The following is a 14065-nucleotide window of genomic DNA, read 5'->3' as shown; positions in this document are numbered from 1 at the left end:
TTGGAGTCCCCAACCCATCTCCCCATTATGCCAAAGTATAGCCCATATGGTTCTGCATGAATGAGTCAGGCGTAGGTACCAGAAGGTGTAAGAAAGGGAAGGAGGGAAGGAGAGATGAATCAGGTTAGGCTGCATTCTGTAGTAGTAACAAATAACTCTCCAAATCCAGTGGCTTCAAACAACCCTTTTCTCCCCGCGCCCTTGCTTGTGCAGTGTCTAGCTGAGATGAGCGAGGAAGTTCTTGTGATCACTTCAGAGTGACATTTCGAGTGACAGCAGCTTCATCTTGACTATGTCTCCACAATCCCAAAGGCAGGGAAAATAGGATGGCAAAGCACTCAGGGGCTCCTGAGGCTTCCACCTGAAATGACACATGTCACTTCTGCTCATATTTCATTGGCCAAAACAGGCCCTCTCTCCAAGTATGACTTCAAAAGGACAACGAAGGAAACTCTATTCATGGGGCGGGGGGTGGGGGGGATGGGACACCGAACACCAAAATATATAGCCTCCTACTGGAGAATGCACACCATGTGGGTCCCCTCCCAACCTGTCCAGCCCTCCCAGGGCACCCAGCTCCCATCTCCACTTCCAAGGGACCTGGCTGGATGTTTCCTCCCCTGAGACATCATTGGGCATTTTCCCTGACGTGAATACAAGGCACATTTTGCAAAACTGAATGCAGTTCTGTGTGTGTATGTTTCTAATTAAGACCTAAAGGATGAAGCCACCAGATATGCTCAGATTGCCCCAGGATTCAGAAAAAGCTGAGGTTTTATGAAACTCCTCAACCAATGGAGAATGCATGAATTATTGAAAGGCTGGAAATAAAAGACCAGGGAGGAAGGGCTGCTCCATTATTCATCAGGCCCAGAGTCCCCAGGTCCCGGAGCGCCACTGCTGGCTTTGACACCTACAGCATTTTCCCATTATGTCAACAGTGAGCGTTTCAAATATGCCATATTGGCAGGCTCCAAGCAGGGTTCCCACCCACGCCCTCCACTGCCTGTCTCATGATCTGAGCCAGTCCGCCACTGAACTGTGGGCTAGGATTGTTGATATGTACAACCCATCTACCCTCTCTTCCTGGGGCTTTCTGATCACAGGCCTCCAGGCCTGAGATCCAAGTCCTTAAAAGAAGCAGGCTTCCACTCTGACCTCAGTGTGTCTCTCCGGGTTTCTCTCCCTCCATTTGCTTCCCCTTCCCGACCCCAGACCGTTCACCTTGCCCTGAATGTAATTCCGTATTCTCATACCTTTGCCTATGTCAGCCCCTCTGTCTGAAACTGCCTTCCTGTGCCTTTGGCTACCAGGTGAACTTCTTTCTATTCATCTTTAAGACCAAATCAGAGGAAGGACGACTAACTTCTGTTGCGAGCCCATGTGTTAGACGTTGGTGGCAACACTAACTCAGTGAGGTGTCACAACCACCCAGGAAGGTGGGTGTTAACACTAGCACCAGCTACATAATTTGTGGGGTCCACTGCAAAATGAAAATGCAGCCCCTTGTTCCCAACCGAAATTCTGAGATGATAAAAGCAGATCTCAAAACCAGGCACAGAGCATTTCAAAGAGTGAGCAGGGTCTGCATGACTGCACACATTGCAAGGCCAAGGAATCAGCCCTGGTTATTGAGAAGTAAACCAAAGCCCAGAGAAGTCAAGTAACACGTCCAAGGTCACAGAGCTAGTTAGGGGCAGAAGGAGGCTGAAGACCTCGTTCCATCTAATCTAAATCCCTTTTCCCTCAGCCACCCACCTCCTGAGCTATCCTCACTTGCCTCAGGCAGAACGGTGGGGGAGGAGTCTGTGAGCCTCCTGGTTTTCCTTTTAAAGGGTGCCTTCTGCAGACAAGGGGTCTGTTCCTTCATCATGGGCGTATCAAGATGATCTGGGGAAAAGCCTCACATGGATCGAAGAGGCAACTGATCTGGGAAGCGATGGCATTTTTGTAATCTTCAACTGACCCACAAAGGAGTCCATCCCCCCTGCCATACCCACCCTCATATCCTCATAACTTTCCCTCTTCGGTTGCCTGAGGACATGGCTGCTGCCCAGCAGAGGTGAACCTATAAAACTCGGATTCCCAGGGCAGCGTCTCTGGCCTTTGCTGGGAATACTAGATGCAGACCTTGAGAAAGGTACATTTTCCATTTTTCATCTTTTCACAGCACGGACCCAGCTCCACCAGTGGTTTTCTTAGGTGATTTTCCTCTTAACAGCTTGAGTCCTGGGGAAATCCTTCTTACCGATATGCATTCATTCAGCACCTACTGTATGCCGGGACTTGCGCCTTCGAGGAGGTCACAAGCACAGCTGGGGAAACTGATAGTAAACTCACCATTGCTAAACTGGTGAGAGCTGGAGGAGAGGCTCCTGGACCCAGATGCGGGAAGGAGAAATTAATTATTGGGTCAGAAAGAGCAAACTGAGTAAGGCCTTGGAGGATTTGTAGGAGTTTTCCAAGTGGAGGAGAGGGCAAGTAAGGCAGAAGGGATGAGCACATGTGAAAGTTTGGAGCTTGTGGGCATGGAGGGTTTGAGAGACGTGCCCACCTGTCCAAGGGGTGAGAGGCCTCTCCTCCTTAGGGAATTCAAGGGGGTGGCAAGGAGCACTCTTAGAGAAGTAGGAGAAGACAGAAAAAGCTGGGGCATTTTTGGGGCCAAAATGCCACAAATGGAAACTTAGGGCACCCTTCCTAAAAACTTCCAGTTGTCCTAACTCCACAGGGCCCCACTCCCATGTGACAATGTTTTCCTATGATGCCCAGGTCAGATCTCAGCCCCAAAAGGGCTTCTCTTGGAGCCCCTGCCTTACAGTCTTTCACAAATATGTAGATTGCCGATGTCTTGTTACTGTTAACCTGCTTTTGTCCCCAAACATATAAATATATACTCCATGTCTTCTTCCATTTCATGGTCTACAGGAATTTTATTGACCGTCTAGCAGAACCTCCCTATTCCCTGACTGGCCAAGCTTATATCTTGGAGACCCTTCTTTGCAGGGAGGCGCCTTGTGCTTAGAGCAGAGGGCTGAAGCTAACGGTCTGTGAGCAAGCCACACGCGTGCGCACGCGCACACACACACGTTGGACAAGGCTATTGGTCAGGCCAGGTTGCCATTACAGAGGAATGGGCAAGTATTCAAGCCAGAAAGGGTGACCCTTCAGTGCCAACCTCCAATGTGACCGAACAGGGCCACCCTGGCTCCCAGCTGCAGCTTTCAAATTAGTCATCAATGAACCAATAATTATTGAGCTCCTACTGAGTGTCACGGGCCCAGAGAATACAGGAGACATAGAGGCTGAAGAAGGAAGAAATTTAAAAATGTTGGTTACTACTGTTTATTGTACATCCATTTCCATTGCCATTTGCCAAAGAGGCACGCAATTTGCTTGATGCTACAGAAAGCAAGCGGAGCGAGGCTTTGAGAGCACGGGTCCTGGAGCCGGACAGAGCTGGGCTGCAATCCTGGCTCTCTCATATTTCAGCCGTGTGTCCTCGGGCACTTCACTTCAAGTCTCTGTGCCTCAGTTTTCTCCGCCGTAAAATGGGGTTGTTGGGAAGGCTTTAAATAACTTCATGCAGACAAAGCGCTCAGAAGCTCAGAACAGTCCATGGCCCGCAGGAAGCGATCAAGTTGGCATTTGAAAGGAAGTCTGACCAAAGTCAGGGGGTCTCGGGCAACCCCTAAGCGGCCCCGGAAGCTTCTCCTCCCCCACCCCAGGCCCCTACTTTCCACCCGCAGACCCCACGAAGGTGCTTCCCGCCCACGAGCTCCCCCGCAGCCGTGGAGCCCAGCGCCCGCAGGGTCCCACAGCCCGTCGCACAGGGGCAAGGAAGCCCCGCCCCGGCCCCGCCCCGGCTCCGGCCCCGCCCCCGGCCTGCTCCTCCCTCTCCGAGTTCGCGGCTCCGGCGGCCGCTGCGGCTGCGGCTCCGTCTCCAGCGCTGAGCGGTTCGGCCGGACGCGACGGGGCGAGCGCCCGAGAACCTGGCGCCGAACCTCCCGCCCGGCGCGCCGAGCCACTGAGGGACCTCGGACCGGGGTCAGGGGCCGCGGCCGCTCCGGTGAGGTAGGAGCCGGGAAGCCGGCGGGGAGACCGGCTCTCCCATCCGGGGGGCGCGGGGGGACGATCTCCCGCCGGCGCCTTGGCCGCGGCGCGGGGCTGCCTCGGGTCACCGCGGAGCCAGGGGCAGGGGCCACCGCGGGCGCGCGTCCCGGCCCGGCGCGGGGAAGGAAGGGGCAGCGTGGTGGGGGGTGCGCGTGTACACGCCCGTGTGTGCGCGTGTGTCCGTGTGTGTGCGCGCCTGTGCGTGTCGGGAATGTGCGGGGATGGAGCCGCCGCCCCCTCTTTGCCGGCGCTGCTGGGCAGCTCTGGTTGCCCACCCCAAAGCTGGGGCCACACTCCCACGACGGGCTTGAGTGGGGCTGGCAGAAATTATCCGGATAACGCGGAGCGAAAGCCCACCGCCACCTGTTGAGCGGGGCTGTCCGCCCATGCCTCGAATTCCCCGCCTCTCCCTCCTGACCGCGGGGGCAGCGAGGATGCCCAGGTCCGTCTGGGAGGAGGAAGGGTCGCCGCCAGATGCGGGGGAGCCGAGCTGGACAGGCAGGGGAGAGAAGAGGGTGGGCGGGGAGGGGGAGCCGCGGGCCTAGGCTGAGGGTGAGATTCCCACCCACCAGGCCCACACCAGCCAATTTCCTCCATCCCTCCAAAGCCTCCCTCCTCCCCATTTTAATTAGGTGAGCTGTCTTTGCCCTCATCCTAATTGGGCAACCCGTGAAGATGCAGTTCGTTAAAATTTTCAAAGTGAAGTCAATTTATCACTTCTTGGGACTGAAAGGGCTTTAAAGAGGTAATTCCTGGAACCTGGCTGGGGAGGAAAGAGGAGGATCCTGTTGTGAGCCCCTCCAGTGCTGGCCTGGGTGTGGGCTCCTGGGGGCGCTCCTGCAGCCTTGGGCTCTCACCTGCCCCCTAGAACTTGCCATCTACCTCCCTGTCCCCTTTTAGGGTTGACGAAGCTCTTGTTCTAGGAAGGGAAGGGATTCACCCCCTTTGTGGGATTATCAGTGACTCGACAAGCGCAGGACCCAGGACTGGGTCCCCAGGTGGGAGACAGACATCACAGTCCAGCTGTCACCTTGCTGGCTCCTACTCCAAGCCACCAAGAACAAAAGATGAGACTTGCTTCCTGGCCACCTCATGCCATTCCCTCATCTCATTAAAGCCCAGGGCTTGACGAATTCACAGCCCAGGTTGGACAGGGAGGGTGTGGGGACTTTGGCTTCGATCTGCTGTTCTGGCTTCAGGACATCTCAGGACCAGAGGCATCCTGGTGACTGGTCATGCCTCTCTGCTGACACCCCAGCCAGGCCCCCAGCGTCTTCTGCCTGCCTGAGAAGCCCTCCCTCTCCACTTCTCTGCTAATGTGGCCGCTGGAGATGGCTGGGGGCATTCCACCTGGGGCCAGGTCCCCAGCGCGGCTACAAAAGATACAGTTTGTAACTGAGCCTCGGATGTCCCTATCCAGGACTTTGACCTCCATTTTACGTGTGCAAGGCCGTGGACACCCTGAGGGGCAGAGCCAGGGCTGCCCTGTCCACACTCATCCAATTGGTGAGATGCCGGGCATCCTGGCAGCAGGCCTGTGAGAGCTCAACCATTCTCAGGCTATGGGGCTTCCAGGACTTGGGGTGGGAGAGGGGAGTACAGAGGGGAGGTTGATTGAATTGTTCCCACTTGGCTGGAGGACACAGGCCCTGTGTAGTTGTGGAATACATGGGCTCCAGCTGGGTCACTGACTCTGTGACATTGGCCAAGTCACAGAACCACTTGGAGGCTCAGTTTCCCCTTCTGTGGGTTGGGGCCAAGGGCTGTTGTGTAAAGCAAGGTCCCAGATGTCAGCGTCGGGCTCACTGGAGGTGTTCGGGGCTGCTTGTCTCTGCTTCTTCCAGGCCCCATCTGACTCTCAGCCATTGGCCTTGAGGGAGGGGACCATGCTGCTAGGACCCCTCATGCCATCCTCAGCGCCGGGCAAGTGGTGTGAGTTTTTGTATCAGGGTAGCTCAGAGATTGAACTCTGAGCCCCGGAAAGCAAGCAGGCAAGAGTTGGAAGCCAGGCTCCACCAAGCCCTGCCTCCAGGGGGAGCTAATGCTTTTGCCTCAGGCTTCCAGCCATCAGTGTCCTAGCCTGCCCCACGGAGCCTGCAGGCTCATTCCTAGGTGGTCACTGGGCATGTGCCTGGTCTTTCATTCCATTTCTGGATTGGGGTCAGCCTTCCTCCCTGGCAGAATTGGGGCCAGCTACATGTGACTTCAGAGGCACCAAGGAAACCCCTGCCTACCAAATACCCTGGTTCCACAGACCTAGCTGCCTGCTGTCTAATATTCCACCATTAGAGACTAGTTCCTTTGGCTCATGCCTTGTACCCATTTGTCAGCCACGAAACTTTATTTAAAAGCTTTTGTGGGGCACCTGGGTGGCTCAGTCAGTTAAGCATCTGCCTTCGGCTCAGGTCATGATCCCCTGGTCCTAAGACTGAGCCCCGTGTCGGGCTCCCTGGTCCCTCCCCCTGCTTGTGCTCATGAGCGCCTGTGTTTTCTCTGAAATAAATAAATACAATGTTTTTAAAAGGAAAAAAGCTTTCAGGACCTTTGTGCAAGGAGAGAGGGAGAAAGCAGAGGAAGAGAGAAGAAAAGAGAAGGCGGGAATCGCAGGGGAGGGAAAAGGTATCTGGAGGGCAACTAGGCCCAAGACAAAAGCATCCTTCCTTTTCTGCTGCTCCATCTTCTCCTTAGCCCATGGCCACGTGGCAGTTAATATATTCTTGGGTGGTGTTCTCTGCATTTTGGAGAACCTGGGATCATCACACCACCTGTTTAAAGCTGTCAGTGGTGATTTGTTAGGTCTGCAAAAGGCCTGGACTGAGCGGGGCCAGGGGGAGTTTTCAACTCCCATGATTCCCTGAACATCCCACGTCCTTCCCCAGAAAGACCAAAAACCACATAATTCGCTCAGACCCACTAGTCTCCTGGGCTGCGAGAGGCCTGGGAGCGCCGGCTCGCCTGGAGGTGGTTCCTTGCCCAGGCAGACACGTGGTGAGTGTGGGGGCAAGTTTTAGGAGACGCAGGGCTGAGAACTGAGAGTTCCTGGGGGGAACTCTCAGAGGGGGGTCCATGGGCCCATGGATTCGGGGAGAGGCAGCCCAGCGTTACCCAGGCCCTCTCACAGAGCCTGAAATATGTTCTGGTCTCGGCTCAGGACGGGGTGGCAGCAAGCCGTCGGCAGCCCATCTGGACACAGCTGAGAGCAGGGCTCCAGACAGAAGTTACTGGTCACCGGATGAGCTTCTGGCCGTGAACTCCCAAATGACAACCACTTCTTAAAAATGGAGATGTCATTGACATTTAACATTATCTAATGCCAGGAGCATCCTTGAAGATTGTTTACAATGAAATCCGTTCTCAAATAATGATGATGAATGAAGCACCTCTTCCTTCTTCTCCATCATCCTTTATTGAGCGCCTGCTGTATACATGCTGGCAACTGTTCTGTGATGGGGCTACAGCTGTGGCACTGTTGGCATTTGGGGTCAGATTATTCTTTTGTGGAGGGGGGAGGGGGTGTCCTGTGTGTTGCACGATGTTCGGCGGTGTCCCTGACCTCCCACCCACTAAACCTCCCACCAGCCCGTAGCTCCCCTCCTCCCACCGTGACAACTGCAAACATCTCCAGACATCGCCAAATGTCCCCTGGGGCACAGACTCACCCGCTGCTGAGAACCACTGGGGATACAGCTATGAACAGAACAGACAAAATTCAATCCCGTTCCCTTAGGAGCAAGCTTTCTAAAGAGGGAGACGAGCAGCAGATACGCTCATGAGGGAGACTGTAGAGGAGGCTGTCTGGGAGAATGCTTGAGAGAAAGACAAGGCAGGGCTAGCGGCTTCGGGGGTGGGGGTGTCATTTTCAAAGGGGGCACCTGCCGCGTGACCAGGGGCCGGGAGGAAGGGAAGGAGCGAGTGAAGCAGAGATCTGGGCAAGAGATCTTGCCTTGCAAGCAGCAGGAAGAGAAAGTGAGGGAGCGAGAGGGACACAGGTGGCTGGGCAGGCAGCAGTGGGCCGGGCTCCCCAAGGGGGCCCGATCCTGTTGGGGTCATGAGGGAGCCTTGAGGATTTCTGCCTTCTCTCCAGGGTAAAGGAGAGCTGCATGCCCACTGTCTGCCGGGTGCCAACCCCATCCCAAGTGTTCTCTCACACCGATTCACACTGGCGCGTGTGATATCCTTGCCTCATGTTTCAAGGCCCAGAATGTGGGTGGTACAGTTTGGGACACAAACTGGAGCTGTTCGTGTTCTACTATCTGACACTGAAACTCGGCTTCGGGGCCACGCAGGGGTGAGTTCAGATCCCAGCTTAGTCGCTTGGTAGCTGTGTGTGGCCTTGGACTAGTCCCAGAATGTCTGTCATCCCCGGCTTTTGCAGGGACGCGTACATTGTCCTTCATCCCCAACCCCAGCACACGGCCCGGGCCAGCTCCCGGGCTCCCCCGCTCTCTGTGCCCGCGCGCCAGCAGGAAGCCAGAAGCCAGGCAGCGCCTCCCCTCTCCCTGGGCCCTTGTTCTGGACAGTTGCCTCTACTCACTGAGCTGCAGCAAGGCCATCTGGTGAGGTCGAGGCCAGTATCTCCTGAGGTCAAGGGAAGTTAAACCCTCCCGCTCGCTCTCCCCCTCCCTCTCCAAGGGCTGAGGAGCAGGAACCCGAGACATAAAGTCACCAGCCTAAAATCACAAGGCTGGTAAGTGGCAAAGCCGGGATGGCATGCAGGTCTACTCAGTGCTCTAGGGGGCGAGAATTTGCCGTGCCTCTCTCAGCCCCCAGCCACGGAGGTGCAGGTGTGACGCGGGGAGAGAGAAGTCTAGGAGGGGAAGGAGGGACGGGACATTTCAAGAGCTACATTTTGGAAGGAGGTCATTGAGTTTTGATGAGCCTCCTCGTTGACCGTCTCTATTTTCTTGGGATTGAAGTAATTCCTGTTACGGCAAAACAATTGGGAAAGGAGACTCATTGCGTGTAATTCCAGACAGTAGAATCTGGATTGGCGTGAAAAAGAAGTTGCCAGGAGTTGCCTTGGTGAAGCCTCAGGCAAACTTCTGTGCCCTTGGCATTGCTGTCCAGTGTGGGGTTCCTCACCTCCCCAGAGTTCAAGGCCACGTTGCCGGGCCCTCTTCCCAGCAAGGAAGGTGCAGGAAGCATTCCTGCTCCAGGAGTCTGGACATGCATGAGCCCTTCCTGGAGGGAGACAGCATGCCATCGGCTCAGACACTCGCCCAAGGCAGAAACTGAGGCAGCTGGCCCAGGCTGGTAGGGGTTGGATAGGGGAGGATGCACTTGCCTGGAATCCTGGAAAGCAGCCAGCTGCCCGCTGGCCCTGGGTGAGGGAGGCCAGAACCCCTAGAGTAAGCCAGTATTCCTGGCTTATTGGCGGGTGCCCTCCCAGTGGGGATTCTTGAGCAAAACGCAGCAGCTGCACTAGCAGCTGGGCATGGGGGTCGTGGCTGGGTGGGAAGGATGATCCTGGCTCAAGTGGGAGAGCCTGGGTCGGGGAGGGGGACATCCACACATTCTGGGGACCTGAGAGGATGAGCCCCAGCAGATCTGTGCTGTCCATCCCTTGGGAGCATGGGTCCCTGTGTAGTCCTCCCACTAAGAGGAGACAGCAGGGACGACAGAGGAGTAGAAGCTAGCATCTCCTGGGTGCTTCTCATGCGTCAAGTCTCGTGTAAGCTTCCTGCTGGCCAGTCCTTAGGAGACATACCTTATTGTCGTGTCCATTTTGCAGACCAGGAATCAGGCTTGGCTGGGAAGCGTTGGCTCCCAAATCCTACCCAAAAGATAGGCTCCCAATCAGGAGTCTCCCGACTGGACAGGGAATGGATGGAGTTCCACCATTCCACGTTCTTGCCTCTTTGCGTCCGAGTTTCCTGAGTTGTGAAGTGAAGGGGGAAGGCATTACCACCCAGGAGTGGGGTGATGATCAAATCAAAAGGGAGACGACAGACATCAGACATCAAACAACAAAATATGCTGGATATGTGGGAGCTACTTGCTTTGTCTTCCTGGCTCTGTGGACATGGAGTCTGTCCCCCTCTCCATGATGTCCCAAAGAGGTTCTACTGAATTCTGAGGCCAGTGGATCCTTATAGACACTTTGTCAGGGACCCTGGCCCCAAAGCCATGGTCAAGTGCAAAGGCAGTGATTAGAATGATGATTACTCCCGGGGCACCTGGGTGGCTCAGTGGGTTTAAGCCTCTGCCTTCAGCTCAGGTCATGATCCCAGGGTCCTGGGATCGAGCCCCGCATCGGGCTCTCTGCTCAGAGGGATGCCTGCTTCCCTTCCTCTCTCTCTGCCTGCCTCTCTGCCTACTTGTGATCTCTGTCTGTCAAATAAATAAATAAAAATCTTTTTAAAAAAATGATGATTACTCCCATACCTATCCCCTAATCTGGGTCTCCCCAGCTTATCTAACTGTCAGGCAATGCTTTGAGGTCATCATCATTAACCATATTTTATAGGTGAAGAAACTAAGGCACAGAGAGTTCAAGTAACTTGCCCAAAGTCAGCCAGATCATAAGTGGTAGAGTCAGAATTTAAACCCAAGGATCCCAGTGGCCTTTCTGAGACCCTCGGAATCTGTAAAAAGGAAAATGTAACCAAGTTGCTGGGCGCAGGGTCTGACTCTTCCAAAATCCTCTTCTCCGTCCTTCATGTAAAGCAAAAACTCCTCACCAGACAGGAACAAAGGACTCAGCTTAGAAGTCTCCTCTTCCCGGAAGCCTTCCCAGATGCTCCTTAGTTACGGGCCCATCTTTGTGCTTCTGCAGCATCCCCGGCACACCTCCGTCAACCCACTTGCCCCCAGCACTGCCAGTATCCGCTCCTTCCCCCCCTGCCCACTGGGCCAGGGCCTTGCCAAGGGGTGCCTGCTACCTGCTTGCTTAATGACATTCACTCTCTCTGGTTACAGAAATCAGTCCCCAGTGTTTCTTTTGCCCTTTGTAGTTCTGCCCTCCGCTCGCAAAGCTCGTGTTCACCAGTCGTAATCATGACATCTCCCAGGTGTCAGTTTCCGGGTGTTAAAGGCAAGTTCAAGACTTCTGTCTCTAGAGTACAGGGCATGAGGTCTCTGGCTGCTCCTGGAGGCAGTGGAGCTCCTGGATCTTGACGTGCCGCAACAAGATCTTAAAAACATGTTGGGTGGCTCAGTGGGTTGGGCGTCTGCCTTTGGCTCAGGTCATGATCCTGGGGTCCTGGGATCTAGTCTAGTGTCGGGCTCCCTGCTCAGAAGGGAATCTGCTTCTCCCTCTCCCTCTGCCCCTCCCCTGGCTTGTGCTCTCTCTCTCTGTCTCCCTCTCTTTCAATGAATAAAATCTTAAAAAAGAAAAAGAAAACATGTCCTACCTGCCCCTCAGGGGGAGGGCCAAGTGGTGTGTGAAAGGTGTGGCCGACAGAGGCTGAGTTCTCTTACACGGGAGGGAGAACCAGGAGGGAGGCTGGGCTTCCCTGAGCTGGTACTTGTGCAGGTTCTGTGCCCAGCGCGTCGTGCCTGGTCCTCCTCTAATCCACTCAGTGGACCTCCTCCCCCCCCCCCCCCCCCGCAGACAAGTGCTTGTATGGACCTTTCCAGTATACTCTCCTTTAATTGTGCTGAATCGTGTGCTTTGGCATAAACAGATGCAATCTTTAGGGGGGTTGACGGTGGTAAAATACACATAACCTGAAATCTACCATTTTAACCATCTTAACGTGTACAATTCAGTGGCACTTAGCACTTTCAAGCATTGTATAACCATCACCACCTTCTAATTCTGGAACATTTTTGTCACCCCCAAGGGAAACCCACCCACCCACTACGCAGTCATTCCCCATGCCTGCCTCTGCCAAGTCCCAGCAACCACTGATCTGCCTTCTGTCCCCATGCATTTACCTATTTTGGACATTTCACATAAATGGAATTACACAACATGGGACCTTTTGGGTCTGGCTTCTTTCACTCAGTACCGTGTTTCCCAGGTCCATCCGTGCTATGTCAATGCCTCATCCCTTTTTACAACTGAATAATATTCCGCTGTGTGAATAGACTACATTTTGTGCCTCCATTGATTCACTGATAGGCATCTGTCTACCCTTTGGCTATCAGGAATAATGCTGTTCTGAATATTCATGTACAAATATGTGTCTGAACACCTGTTTTCAGCTCTTTTGCATACATCCCCAGGAGGGTAATTCCTGGGTCAGATGGTAATTCTGTGTTCAATTTTTTTAGGCATCACCAAGCTGTTTTCTACATGATTGTACCGTATGTTTCGTTTTTCTTTTCTTTTCTTTCTTTCTTTTAGAGAGGGAACATGCATGGAGCAGGGGAGAGGGGCAGAGGGAGACGAGACAATCTTAAGCAGACTCCACACCCAGCCCAGAGCCCAACTTGGGGCTCGATCTCACGACCCTGAGATCATGACCTCAGCCAAAATCAAGAGTCGGACGCTTAACCCACTGAGCCACCCAAGGGCCCCTCACCATTTTATGTTTCTACCAGCAAATCTTTGAGGGTTCCAGGTGCCCCCCATCCTCACTGAAACTTGTTGTTTCCCTGAAAATCTTTTAAAGTATGGTTACCCCTATTTTCTAAGCATGTGGGAGCTCAGACCAGTTCAGTAAGTTGTCCAAGGCCACACAGCCATCTGCTGGCAGAGCCTGAACTGGAGCTCAGGTACTCTGCACTCTTGATCGTCAACCTCTTCTGTTCCAGGACTCCCACAAGGCCGGGGTCCTAGGCGGGAGGTCCATAGGAATTTCACTCTGTTCCTGGCTCCTGCCTCTGCACTTGGCCTTCCCCCGCCTAGCACAGCTTGCCCTCCAAAGAGGTCCCACCGAATGCGGTGCTGGGAGCATCACCCTGGCAGCCAAGAACAGGAAGCGTTGGCATCCAGGAAGCAGCGCCTTCCCCCATGGATAACACATTCAGACACCACCCACCCCCGGCCATCGCCTTAGGAGGCAGGCGACTCCCTGCGTAAATCTCACTTGGTCTCAAAATAGGAGACTGTTCCCTGGCGGGTGACCTTGGCTTACACCTCTCCATCCTGGAGACCTGAGATACCTTGGTCACCCTCTCCTTGCTCTTCCGAAGGAGCTCAGGGGCTCGTAAATGCCTGGGGCCAAGGCCGGCTCCATGCTTCCAGACGCGAGGCATCTCCGTGACGGAGTACAGAGGGTGGGCTGTGAGTGATGGGTCAGGAGGGCCGCCGCTATTTCCTGGAGAGGAAGCTGTCTTCTGGAGAAGGTAGACAGGATTTGCTCTGTGCATAGAAAATGCCCTTTTTTTTTTTTTTTTTAAACTTTCCCTATCAGGATAGCCTGATCACTCTCCCCACCCACCTTCAACTCCAGCCCTACCGTGAGACCACCTACGGCCCCATAGCAGTCGTCTTGGCCTTACTCCTGGATCTTAACCCTGACAGCCTGGACCCTGCAGCCTGACTATCCCCCCGCCCCCCACCAGCATATGACTCCTGTTTGGTACTATTGGGCCACTAGGGTTCTGTGGTCTCAGAAGCCAGGCGCAGAGCCCATGCCTACTTCTCAGTGTCTGGGTGACCTCAGGTCAGTGGAGGGTCATCTCAGTTCCTACGTGAATGGGCAACGTCCATGTGGCACTCCTAGAGTCATCACGGGGACTGGGTGAGGATCGCTGTGTAGAGAAACAGCTGGAACGCTGCCTGATCGAGGCAGGAATTCACAAACACTAGCTTCCTGAGGCCCTAGTTCCCAGGGGAGTCCTTGTCAGCTATAGAAGTGATGGGTGGGGTGGCCAGAGTGCTTCTGGACTTCAACAGCCTAGAGCATTTGTGGTGGGAATCCCAACCCCCCTTCAGATGCGGAAGTCCGTATGGGGAGCTCCTGTGCCCAGCCCGAGCCACAATAATGGTGCCTGTCGGGAGAACCTCGATGTAACTGTCATCCCAGGGATTCCGTGTTCTCCTTCCCTACACAGATGCGGAAGC

General features: G+C 54.5%; 1 protein-coding gene across 2 annotated transcripts in view; it reads left to right on the top strand.

Annotated features, from left to right (window-relative positions):
• Positions 1-3917: 3917 nt before the first annotated feature.
• The window catches only part of CACNG5 (calcium voltage-gated channel auxiliary subunit gamma 5), a 40554-nt gene continuing 30406 nt past the window's right edge, over positions 3918-14065 (top strand). For both annotated transcript variants that reach the window (XM_045983883.1, XM_045983882.1), the window contains exon 1: positions 3918-4071. The gene's annotated coding sequence lies outside the window, so the exon portion shown is untranslated. The remainder of the gene's footprint in view (positions 4072-14065) is intronic.

This window comes from Meles meles, chromosome 18 (assembly GCF_922984935.1).
Source record: "Meles meles chromosome 18, mMelMel3.1 paternal haplotype, whole genome shotgun sequence".
Classification (NCBI taxonomy): Eukaryota; Metazoa; Chordata; class Mammalia; order Carnivora; family Mustelidae; genus Meles; species Meles meles.
The sequence above is the reverse complement of the archived record's forward strand: the minus strand, read 5'-3'. Positions and strand labels throughout refer to the sequence as shown.